The sequence below is a fragment of the Procambarus clarkii genome, chromosome 74, assembly GCF_040958095.1.
Source record: "Procambarus clarkii isolate CNS0578487 chromosome 74, FALCON_Pclarkii_2.0, whole genome shotgun sequence".
NCBI lineage: Eukaryota > Metazoa > Arthropoda > Malacostraca > Decapoda > Cambaridae > Procambarus > Procambarus clarkii.
The window spans coordinates 24105487-24117541 of record NC_091223.1 but is presented as its reverse complement, the minus strand read 5'-3'; positions in this window follow the sequence as shown (position 1 = coordinate 24117541).

Genomic DNA, 12055 nt, shown 5'->3' with positions numbered 1-12055 from the left:
GGTGGTGGTGGCCAGGAGAGTGTTGCCTGCTTGTGGTGGCCAGAAGAGTGTTGCCTGCTGGTGGTGGATGTGGCCAGGCGAGTGTTGCCTGCTGGTGGTGGTGGTGGCCAGCCGAGTGTTGCCTGCTGGTGGTGGTGGCCACAAGAGTGTTGCCTGCTGGTGGTGGTGGTTGTGGCCAGGCGACTGTTGCCTGCTTGTGGTGGTGGTGGTGGCAAGGCGAGTGTTGCCTGCTGGTGGTGGTGGTGGCCAGGCGAGTTTTGCCTGCAGGTGGTAGTGGCCAGGCGAGTGTTGCCTGCAGGTGGTGGTGGCCAGGCGAGTGCTGCCTGCTGGTGGTGGTAATGGTGGCCAGGCAAGTGTTGCCTGCTGGTGGTGGTGGCCAGGCGAGTGTTGCCTGCTGGTGGTGGTGGTTGCAGTGGCCAGGCGAATGTTGCCTGCTGGTGGTGGTGGTGGTGGCCAGGCAAGTGTTGCCTGCTGGTGGTGGTGGCCAGGCGAGTGTTGCCTGCTGGTGGTGGTGGTGGTTGTGGTGGCCAGGCGAGTGTTGCCTGCTGGTGGTGGTGGTGGCCAGGCGAGTGTTGTCTGCAAATGGTGGTGGTGGTGGTGGCCAGGCGAGTGTTGCCTGCTGGTGGTGGTGGTGGCCAGGCGAGTGTTGCCTGCAAATGGTGGTGGTGGTGGCCAGGCGAGTGTTGCCTGCTGGTGGTGGTGGTGGTGGCAAGTCGAGTTTTGCCTGCTGGTGGTGGTGGCCAGGCGAGTGTTGCCTGCTGGTGGTGGTGGTGGTGGCCAGGCGAGTGTTGCCTGCTGGTTGTGGTGTTGGTGGTGGCCAGGCGAGTGCTGCCTGTTGGTGGTATTGGTGGCCAGGCGAGTGTTGACTGCTGCTGGTGGTGGTGGCCAGGCGAGTGTTGCCTGCTGGTGGTGGAGGCCAGACGAGTGTTGCCTGCTGGTGGTGGTGGTGGCCAGGCGAGTGTTGCCTGCTGGTGGTGGTAGCCAGAAGAGTGTTGCCTGCTGGTAATGGTGGTTGTGGCCAGGCGACTGTTGCCTGCTGGTGGTGGTGGTGGTGGCAAGGCGAGTGTTGCCTGCTGGTGGTGGTGGTGGCCAGGCGAGTGTTGCCTGCAGGTCATGGTGGCCAGGCGAGTGTTGCCTGCAGGTGGTGGTGGCCAGGCGAGTGCTGCCTGCTGGTGGTGGTGGTGCCAAGGCGAGTGCTGCCTGCTGCTGGTGGTGGTGGTGGTTGTCAGGCGAGTGCTGCCTGCTGGTGGTGGTGGTGGCCAGGCGAGTGTTGACTGCTGCTGGTGGTGATGGCCAGGCGAGTGTTGCCTGCTGGTGGTGGTGGTTGCAGTGGCCAGGCGAGTGTTGCCTGCTGGTGGTGTTGGTGGTGGCCAGGCAAGTGTTGCCTGCTGGTGGTGGTGGCCAGGCGAGTGTTGCCTGCAGGTGGTGGTGGTGGTGGCCAGGCGAGTGTTGCCTTTTGGTGGTGGTGGTGGCCAGGCGAGTGTTGCCTGCTGGTGGTGGTGGTGGCCAGACGAGTGTTGCCTGCAAATGGTGGTGGTGGTGGCAAGGCGAGTGTTGCCTGCTGGTGGTAGTGGTGATGGCAAGTCGAGTGTTGCCTGCTGGTGGTGGTGGCCAGGCGAGTGTTGCCTGCTGGTGGTGATGCTGGTGGCAAGGCGAGTGTTGCCTGCTGGTGATGGTGTCCAGGCGAGTGTTGCCTGCTGGTGGTGGTGGCCAGGCAAGTGTTGCCTGCTGGTGGTGGTGGTGGTGGTGGTGGCCAGGCGAGTGTTGCCTGCTGGTGGTGGTGGCCAGGCAAGTGTTGCCTGCTGGTTGTGGTGTTGGTGGTGGCCAGGCGAGTGCTGCCTGCTGGTAGTGGTGGTGGCCAGGCAAGTGCTGCCTGCTGGTGGTGGTGGTGGTGGCCAGGCGAGTGTTGACTGCTGCTGGTGGTGGTGGCCAGGCAAGTGTTGCCTGCTGGTGGTGGTGGTGGTTGTGGCCAAGCGAGTGATGTTTGCTGGTGGTGGTGGTGGCCAGGCGAGTGCTGCCTGCTGGTGGTGGTGGTGGTTGTCAGGCGAGTGCTGCCTGCTGGTGGTGGTGGTTGTCAGGCGAGAGCTGCCTGCTGGTGGTGGTGGTGGCCAGGCGAGTGTTGACTGCTGGTGGTGGTGGTGGCCAGGCGAGTGTTGCCCGCTGGTGGTGGTGGCCAGGCGAGTGTTGCCTGCTGGTGGTGATGCTGGTGGCAAGGCGAGTGTTGCCTGCTGGTGATGGTGTCCAGGCGAGTGTTGCCTGCTGGTGGTGGTGGCCAGGCAAGTGTTGCCTGCTGGTGGTGGTTGCGGTGGCCAGGCGAGTGTTGCCTGCTGGTGGTGGTGGTGGTGGCCAGTCGAGGGATGCCTGCTGGTGGTAGTGGTGGTGGCAAGGCGAGGGTTGCCTGCTGGTGGTGGTGGCCAGTCGAGTGTTGCCTGCTGGTGGTGGTGGTGGCCAGGCGAGTGCTTTCCTGCTGGTGGTGGTGGTGGCCAGGAGAGTGTTGCCTGCTGGTGGTGGTGGCCAGAAGAGTGTTGCCTGCTGGTGGTGGTGGTGGCCAGGCGAGTGCTGCCTGCTGGTGGTGGTGGTGGCCAGGCGAGTGCTGCATGCGGTGGTGGTGGTGGCCAGGCGAGTGCTGCCTGCTGCTGGTGGTGGTGGTTTTTGTCAGGCGAGTGTTGCTTGCTGGTGGTGGTGGCCAGGCGAGTGTTGCCTGCTGGTGGTGGTGGTGGTGGCCACGCGAGTGTTGCCTGCTGGTGGTGGTGGTGGTGGCCAGGCGAGTGTTGCTTGCTGGTGGTGGTGGCCAGGCGAGTGTTGCCTGCTGGTGGTGGTGGTGGTGTCCAGGCGAGTGTTGCCTGCTGGTTTTGGTGGTGGCCAGGCGAGTGTTGCCAGCAAATGGTGGTGGTGGCCAGGCGAGTGTTGCCTGCTGGTGGTGGTGGTAGCCAGGCGAGTGTTGCCTGCAAATGGTGCTGTTGGTGGCCAGGCGAGTGTTGCCTGCTGTTGGTGGTGGTGGTGGCAAGGCGAGTGTTGCCTGCTGGTGGTGGTGGCCAGGCGAGTGTTGCCTGCTGGTGGTGGTGGCCAGGAGAGTGTTGCCTGCTGGTGGTGGTGGTGGTAGCCAAGCGAGTGTTGTCTGCTGGTGGTGATGGCAAGGCAAGTGTTGCCTGCTGGTGGTGGTGGTTACCAGGCGAGTGTTGCCTGGTGGTGGTGGTGGCCAGGCAAGTGTTGCATGCTGGTGGTGGTGGTGGTGGTGGCCAGGCGAGTGCTGCCTGCTGGTGGTGGTGGTGGCCAGGCGAGTGCTGCCTGCTGGTGGTGGTGGTGGCCAGGCGAGTGCTGCCTGCTGGTGGTGGTGGTGGCCAGGCGAGTGCTGCCTGCTGCTGGTAGTGGTGGTGGTTGTCAGGCGAGTGCTGCCTGCTGGTGGTGGTGGTGGCCAGGCGAGTGTTGACTGCTGCTGGTGGTGGTGGCCAGGCGAGTGTTGCCTGCTGGTGGTGGTGGTTGCGGTGGCCAGGCGAGTGTTGCCTGCTGGTGGTAGTGGTTGTGGCCAGGCGAGTGTTGCCTGCTGGTGGTCGTGGCCAGGCGAGTGGTGCCTGCTGGTGGTGGTGGCCAGGCGAGTGTTGCCTGCTGGTGGTGGTGGTGATGGCCAGGTGAGTGTTGCCTGCAAATGGTGGTGGTGGTGGTGGCCAGGCGAGTGTTGCCTGCTGGTGGTGGTGGTGGCGAGGCGAGTGTTGCCTGCAAATGGTGGTGGTGGTGGCCAGGCGAGTGTTGCCTGTTGGTGGTGGTGGCCAGGCGAGTGTTGCCTGCTTGTGGTGGTGGTTGTGGCAAGGCGAGTGTTGTCTGCTGGTGGTGGTGGCCAGGCGAGTGTTGCCTGCTGGTGGTGGTGGTGGTGGTGGTGGTACGGCGAGTGTTGCCTGCTGGTGGTGGTGGTGGTGGTTGCCAGGCGAGTGTTGCCTGCTGGTAGTGGTGGCCAGGCAAGTGTTGCCTGCTGGTGGTGGTGGTGGCGGCCAGGATAGTGTTGCCTGCTGGTGGTGGTGACCTGGCAAGTGTTGCCTGCTGGTGGTGGAGGTGGTTGCCAGGCGAGCGCTGCATGCTGGTGATGGTGGAGGTTGCCAGGCGAGTGTTGCCTGCTGGTGATGGTGGTGGTTGCCAGGCGAGCGCTGCCTGCTGGAGGTGGTGGTAGTCGCCATGCAAGTGTTGCCTGCTGGTGGTGGTGTTGGGCAGTCGAGTGTTGCCTGCTGGTGGTTGTGGTGGCCAGGGAGTGTTGCCTGCTGGTGGTAGCCAGGCGAGTGTTGTCTGCTGGTGGTGGCCAGTCGAGTGTTGCCTGCTGGTTGTGGTGGTGACCAGGCGAGTGTTGCCTGCTGATGGTGGTGGTGGTTATTAGGGGAGTGTTGCCTGCTGCTGGTGGCCAGTCGAGTGTTGCCTGCTGGTGGTGTTGGTGGTGGCCAGGAGAGTGTTGCCTGCCGGTGGTGGCTAGTCGAGTGTTGCCTGCTGGAGGTTGGTGGTGGTGGCCAGGCGAGTGTTGCCTGCTGGTGGTGGTGGCCAGGCGAGTGTTGCCTGCTGGTGGTGGTTGCCAGGCGAGTGTTGCCTGCTGGTTGTGGTGGCCAGGCGAGTGTTGCCTGCTGGTGGTGGTAGCCAGGCGAGTGTTGCCTGCTGGTGGTGGATTTTGTGGCAAGGCGAGTGTTGCCTGCTGGTGGTGTTGGCCAGGCGAGTGTTGCCTGCTGGTGGTGGTGGCCAGGCGAGTGTTGCCTGCTGGTGGTGGTGGTGGTGGCAAGGCGAGTGTTGCCTGCTGGTGGTGGCCAGGTGAGTGTTGCCTGCTGGTAGTGGTGGCCAGGCAAGTGTTGCCTGCTGGTGGTGGTGGTGGCGGCCAGGCGAGTGTTGCCTGCTGGTGGTGGTGGCCAGGCAAATGATGCCTGCTGGTGGTGGAGGTGGTTGCCAGGCGAGCGCTGCCTGCTGGTGATGGTGGTGGTTGCCAGGCGAGCGCTGCCTGCTGGAGGTGGTGGTTGTCGCAATGCAAGTGTTGCCTGCTGGTGGTGGTGCTGGGCAGTCAAGTGTTGCCTGCTGGTGGTTGTGGTGGCCAGGGGAGTGTTGCCTGTTGGTGATGGTGGTGGCCATGCGAGTGTTGCCTGCTGGTGTTGGTGGTGGCCAGGTGAGTGCTGCCTGCTGGTGGTGGCCATTTGAGTGTTGCCTGCTGGTGGTAGCCAGGCGAGTGTTGTCTGCTGGTGGTGGCCAGTCTTGTGTTGCCTGCTGGTGGTGGTGGTGGTGGCCAGGCGAGAGTTGCCTGCTGGTGGTGGTGGTGGTGGTGGCCAGGCGAGTGTTGCCTGCAAATGGTGGTGTAGGTTGTGGCCAGGCGAGTGTTGCCTGATGTTGGTGGTGGTAGCCAGGCGAGTGTTGCCTGCAAATGGTGGTGGTGGTGGCCAGGCGAGTGTTGCCTGCTGGTGGTGGTGGTGGTGGCAAGGCGAGTGTTGCCTGCTGGTGGTGGTGGCCAGGCGAGTGTTGCCTGCTCGTGGTGGTAGTGGTGGCAAGGCGAGTGTTGCCTGCTGGTGGTGGTGTTGGTGGCCAGGCGAGTGTTGCCTGCTGGTGGTGGTGGCCAGGCAAGTGTTGCCTGCTGGTGGTGGTGGTGGTGGCAGGGCGAGTGTTGCCTGCTGGTGGTGGTGGCCAGGCAAGTGTTGCCTGCTGGTGGTGGTAGTGGTGGTGGCCAGGCGAGTGCTGCCTGCTGGTGGTGGTGGTGGCCAGGCGAGTGCTGCCTGCTTGTGGTGGTGGTGGCCAGGCGAGTGCTGCCTGCTGGTGGTGGTGGTGGTGGTTGTCAGGCGATTGCTGCCTGCTGGTGGTGGTGGTGGCCAGGCGAGTGTTGACTGCTGCTGGTGGTGGTGGCCAGGCGAGTGTTGCCTGCTGGTGGTGGTGGTTGCGGTGGCAAGGCGAGTGTTGCCTGCTGGGGGTGGTGGTTGTGGCCAGGCAAGTGTTGCCTGCTGGTGGTGGTGGCCAGGCGAGTGGTGCCTGCTGGTGGTGGTGGCCAGGCGAGTGTTGCCTGCTGGTGGTGGTGGTGGTGGCCAGGCGAGTGTTGCCTGCTGGTGGTGGTGGTGGCCAGGCGAGTGTTGCCTGCAAATGGTGGTGGTGCTGGTTGCCATGCGAGTGTTGCCTGCTGGTGGTGGTGGTGGCCAGGCGAGTGTTGCCTGCTGGTGGTGGTGGCCAGGCGAGTGTTGCCTGCTGGTGGTGGTGGTTGTGGCAAGGCGAGTGTTGCCTGCTGGTGGTGGTGGCCAGGCGAGTGTTGCCTGCTGGTGGCGGTGGTTGTGGCAAGGCGAGTGTTGCCTGCTGGTGGTGGTGGCCAGGCGAGTGTTGCCTGATGGTAGTGGTGGCCAGGCAAGTGTTGCCTGCTGGTGGTGGTGGTGGCGGCCAGTCGAGTGTTGCATGCTGGTGGTGGTGGCCAGGCAAGTGTTGCCTGCTGGTGGTGGAGGTAGTTGCCAGGCGAGCGCTGCCTGCTTGTCATGGTGGTGGTTGCCAGGCGAGCGCTGCCTGCTGGAGGTGGTGGTTGTCGCCATGCAAGTGTTGCCTGCTGGTGGTGGTGTTGGGCAGTCGAGTGTTGCCTGCTGGTGGTTGTGGTGGCCAGGGGAGTTTTGCCTGCTGGTGATGGTGGTGGCCAGGCGAGTGTTGCCTGCTGGTGTTGGTGGTGGCCAGGCGAGTGCTGCCTGCTGTTGGTGGCCAGTTGAGTGTTGCCTGCTGGTGGTAGCCAGGCGAGTGTTGTCTGCTGGTGGTGGCCAGTCGAGTGTTGCCTTCTGGTGGTGGTGGTCACCAGGCGAGTGTTGCCTGCTGATGGTGGTGGTGGTTATTAGGGGAGTGTTGCCTGATGCTGGTGGCCAGTCGAGTGTTGCCTGCTGGTGGTGGTGGTGGTGGCCAGGCGAGTGTTGCCTGCCGGTGGTGGCCAGTCGAGTGTTGCCTGCTGGTGGTGGTGGTGGTGGCCAGGCGAGTGTTGCCTGCTGGTGGTGGTAGCCAGGCGAGTGTTGCCTGCTGGTGGTGGTGGCCAGGCGAGTGTTGCCTGCTGGTGGTGGTGGTTGTGGCAAGGCGAGTGTTGCCTGGTGGTGGTGGTGGCCAGGCGAGTGTTGCCTGCTGTTGGTGGTGGTGGTGGCCAGGTGAGTGTTGCCTGCTGGTAGTGGTGGCCAGGCAAGTGTTGCCTGCTGGTGGTGGTGGTGGCTGCCAGGCGAGTGTTGCCTGCTGGTGGTGGTGGCCAGGCAAATGTTGCCTGCTGGTGGTGGAGGTGGTTGCCAGGCGAGCGCTGCCTGCTGGTGATGGTGGTGGTTGCCAGGCGAGCGCTGCCTGCTGGAGGTGGTGGTTGTCGCCTTGCAAGTGTTGCCTGCTGGTGGTGGTGTTGGGCAGTCGAGTGTTGCCTGCTGGTGGTTGTGGTGGCCTGGGGAGTGTTGCCTGCTGGTGATGGTGGTGGCCAGGCGAGTGTTGCCTGCTGGTGTTGGTGGTGGCCAGGCGAGTGCTGCCTGCTGGTGGTGGCCAGTTAAGTGTTGCCTGCTGGTGGTAGCCAGGCGAGTGTTGTCTGCTGGTGGTGGCCAGTCTAGTGTTGCCTGCTGGTGGTGGTGGTGACCAGACGAGTGTTGTCTGCTGGTGGTGGCCAGTCTAGTGTTGCCTGCTGGTGGTGGTGGTGACCAGGCGAGTGTTGCCTGCTGGTGGTGGTGGTGACCAGGCGAGTGTTGTCTGCTGGTGGTGGCCAGTCGAGTGTTGCCTGCTGGTGGTGGTGGTGACCAGGCGAGTGTTGCCTGCTGGTGGTGGTGTCCAGGCGAGTGCTGCCTGCTGGTGGTGACCAGGCGAGTGTTGCCTGCTGGTGGTGGTGGTGGTTATTAGGGGAGTGTTGCCTGCTGGTGGTGACCAGGCGAGTGTTGCCTGTTGGTGGTGGTGGTGGTTATTAGGGGAGTGTTGCCTGCTGGTGGTGGTGGCCAGTCGAGTGTTGCCTGCTGGTGGTTGTGGCCAGTCGAGTGTTGCCTGCTGGTGGTGGTGGTGGCCAGGCGAGTGCTGCCTGCTGGTGGTGGTGGCCAGTCGAGTGTTGCCTGCTGGTGGTGGTGGCCAGGCGAGTGTTGCCTGCTGGTGGTGGTGGTGGCCAGGCGAGTGTTGCCTGCAGGTGGTGGTGGTGGCCAGGCGAGTGCTGTCTGCTGGTGGTGGCCTGTTGAGTGTTGCCTGCTGGTGGTGGTGGCCAGGCGAGTGCTGCCTGCTGGTGGTGGCCAGGCGAGTGTTGCCTGCTGGTGGTAGCCAGGCGAGTGTTGCCTGCTGGTGGTGGTGGCCAGGCGAGTGCTGCCTGCTGGTGGTGGCCTGTTGAGTGTTGCCTGCTGGTGGTGGTGGTGACCAGGCGAGTGTTGCCTGCTGGTGGTGGCCAGGCGAGTGTTGCCTGCTGGTGGTAGCCAGGCGAGTGTTGCCTGCTGGTGGTAGCCAGGCGAGTGTTGTCTGCTGGTGGTGGCCAGTCGAGTGTTGCCTGCTGGTGGTGGTGGTGACCAGGCGAGTGTTGCAATGCTGATGGTGGTGGTGGTTATTAGGGGAGTGTTGCCTGCTGCTGGTGGCCAGTCGAGTGTTGCCTGCTGGTGGTGGTGGTGGTGGCCAGGCGAGTGTTGCCTGCAGGTGGTGGCGAGTCGAGTGTTTCCTGCTGGTGGTGGTCGTGCTGTCTGCTGGTCTTGTTATTGTTCTAGACTCTGCCACTGGGAACAAAAAGTTGCACTCAGCACTGGCTATGGTGATCCCGTAGTAGACTCACCTGGCATAGGAGACGTGCGAGTAAAGCCGGTCGCACAGACTGTTGGCGCAGCTACATGCTCCGTATTTAATATTTTCACTTCGAAGTGCCATTCAAAATATTTTCCATATATGACATTTAAATTATTAACAGTATTCACATAAATCAGAGTAACGTGATATATCGAATGAACAAATCCACGTGTATGACTGTAGCACGTCTGGGAGCATCCAGCGCATAGGTTCGAATCCTTATCAATGCCCTTGTGCATTTGGTCATTAAAGGTATTTTTAGATAGTATTGTATATCCCGTATTCCTCTTTACCTTTATCTTGTCTTGACAATAATTGAGCTGAATTTACTCAGTAAATTGATGCACTCATACAGTGCCGTGACTCAACACAGTATTACGCTGTTGGGGCGCGCTGTAGGGGCACGCTGTAGGGGCGCGCTGTGGGGGCGCGCTGTGGGGGCGCGCTGTGGGGCCACGCTGTGGGGGCGCGCTGTGGGGGCGCGCTGTGGGGCCACGCTGTGGGGGCGCGCTGTGGGGGCGCGCTGTGGGGCCACGCTGTGGGGGCGCGCTGTGGGGCCACGCTGTGGGGGCACGCTGTGGGGGCGCGCTGTGGGGGCGCGCTGTGGGGCCACGCTGTGGGGGCGCGCTGTAAGGGCACGCTGTGGGGGCGCGCTGTGGGGCCACGCTGTGGGGCCGCGCTTTATGGGCGCGCTGTGGGGGCGCGCTGTAGGGGCACGCTGTGGGGGCGCGCTGTAGGGGCACGCTGTGGGGGCGCGCTGTGGGGGCGCGCTGTGGGGGCACGCTGTGGGGGCGCGCTGTAGGGGCACGCTGTGGGGGGGGGGCGCTGTAGGGGCACGCTGTGGGGCTACGCTGTGGGGCCGCGCTTTGGGGGCGCGCTGTGGGGGTGCACTGTGGGCGAGGCCAGTGACTCACCATACACGGCTGGCATTCTTCTGAGGCTGTGAGGTCTGGACGGATGGTTGGCCTCGTTGCGGCGTGTTGCTGGCACCAGGACGCCGTTATGTCGGCAGCAGTTCATTTGAGCCCCGACTGTGTGCTGATAATGTTGACTGTTTAGAGACTCCAGCACCTCCATTGTGTGCCAGTTGTGTGTGTCTTGCTCCCGGAGCCTGCTACAGGAGCCTGCAACTAGAGCCTGCAGCACTCTTGTCAAGGTGCAGAAAAGGCGAGTGACTGCAGGCCGGTAGAGGAATGACGAGATGACCACATCACACATCAGAGTGAAGGAACGACGATTGATTTGATTGTTGCCGCCGGAGGCGGCTAGTTTATTGTGCACCCCATACCCATCCTGTGAGCGGTAGCGCAAAAAGCATTACAGAGGGGACAAAAGGTCTTTATCAGATCTCATCTTAGATTATTACTTAAACAAATTCATCTATCATTCACACCTTATAGTTACAATGTCAGCTAGTTACAGAGACTGTTCTTTTTCAAGAGCTATATATTTACAGTAAGTCATTATACATTAATGGTAGGTCTTATCGCTAATACATAATAGTTTGACCAATGGGGATATTACAGAGTCATAGGGTAGCTTTTGTTTATTATTAGTCTTCCCAATACACTACTTTTTTCTTAATCTCATATGTCGTTTATCTACTAGAATCGAATTATGGATACAGTGCAAGGATTTCAGGTATTTGGCAGGTCGGCTTGTACAGGGATCTAGATGAAGTAAAGTGTAAAGTGTGTGGACAAAGACGGACACACACTCGAACACTGTATATTGGATTGTAGTAAAATTGAGCCATTTAGAGATAAATCTAAACTCACGCTGTATGATATGGCAACCTATCTTATTACCAAGGATAAATTACCAGAAACGACAACGTTTCGGTCCTGGACCATTATCAAGTCGCGATAATGGTCCAGGAGGGACCGAAATGCTGTCTTTTCATCACTTTCTGGTATGTAGTTTGGCCATCATATCTTCAGCCACGTTATTGTGACTCATCGTCTGCACAGAAATGACGAATTTCTATACAATACATCGCATTTTGATGTATTATATCCCCCCCCCCCCCGAGGCCAAAATAATATACTCCTAATAACAGCTGCTCATAAACCTGCCGTGATATCCCGTCTTCTGTTCGTGGTCCTCGAGTAAGTTAGGTTTGGGCAGTATCGTACATCTGTTTAGTGACTTTGGGCACACTAGAGAGAACTGTCCGCTGTTCCACCAGATTCCACTGCGCTCGGGGGATCCACCTTTGAGACTGGGGTATCTTTGGCAGTGGTTGCAAGTAGTAGGGATGACACTCCAGCGACAAATAGAATTATTGGGTGCCATTTGTCGCTGGGGTGTCGGGGGTTCCAGAAATTTCCCACTACTCGCTAAACTGTCGGGTTTCCTGATAAGTTTCCCATTTGTCGCTAGACTGTCGAAATTTTTCAAAGACAATTCTCGGATAAAGTGTTCATAAAAGTTTGTTAAGAGTTCTTAGGGGGAAAATTCCAAATTTTCAGAGTTCAGTTTTATGAAAATATTTCAGAGTTCATATAATCACAGAAGTTTATTTACGAGTTTATGACCGAGATTGGATAAAGACCATTTTCAGAGAATATGTTCATAGAAGTTTTGTTAAGGAAAATAAACATCTTAGCAGAAAGTTTTAGTTTTATACCCATTTACAGCTATTTCACCTGTAAAAGACTGAAAATTATTCAAAGACCATATGAAGATCGAAATTTACCGAAATTTAACAGATTATTTTAGACCCAAATATGACAGAGACCATTTTAGACCAAATAATTTCAAAGACCATATAAAACCGAAATGAGACAGATTATTTTAGACCCAAATATTGTCAGAATCCAGTAAAAGGCCAAAATTAGTCAGAGTCCAGTTCATGACCAAAAATTAGTCAGAGTCCAGTTCATGACCAAAAATTAGTCAGAGTCCTGTTAATGCCCAAAAATATTCAGTCAATTTTCACACCAATTTTCATCAGAGTCTACTTTAAGACCTAAATCTGTCTTAAGTCCAGCTGTAAAACCGAAAATTAGTCAGAGTCCAGTAAAAAGACTAAAATTATTTACAGTCCAGTTACAGACCAAATTCGCCAGAGTCTGTTTGAAGACCGATTTTCATCAGAGTCCACTTTGAGACCAAAATTCGTCCGAGTTTTAATCCTTCCTGAGTTCCTAACAGTTTATATAGATATAATTAATGAGCAGATATTTATTAAAAGTTCATCAGATATTAGCTCTTGGACCCAGCTCTTTGCATATCTAGGTATAGTCTCACAACTATCAGCCAAATTTTAGCACCAATTTCCAAGAAATTTTAAATCTCTGTATTTCAGACATAGTGTGAA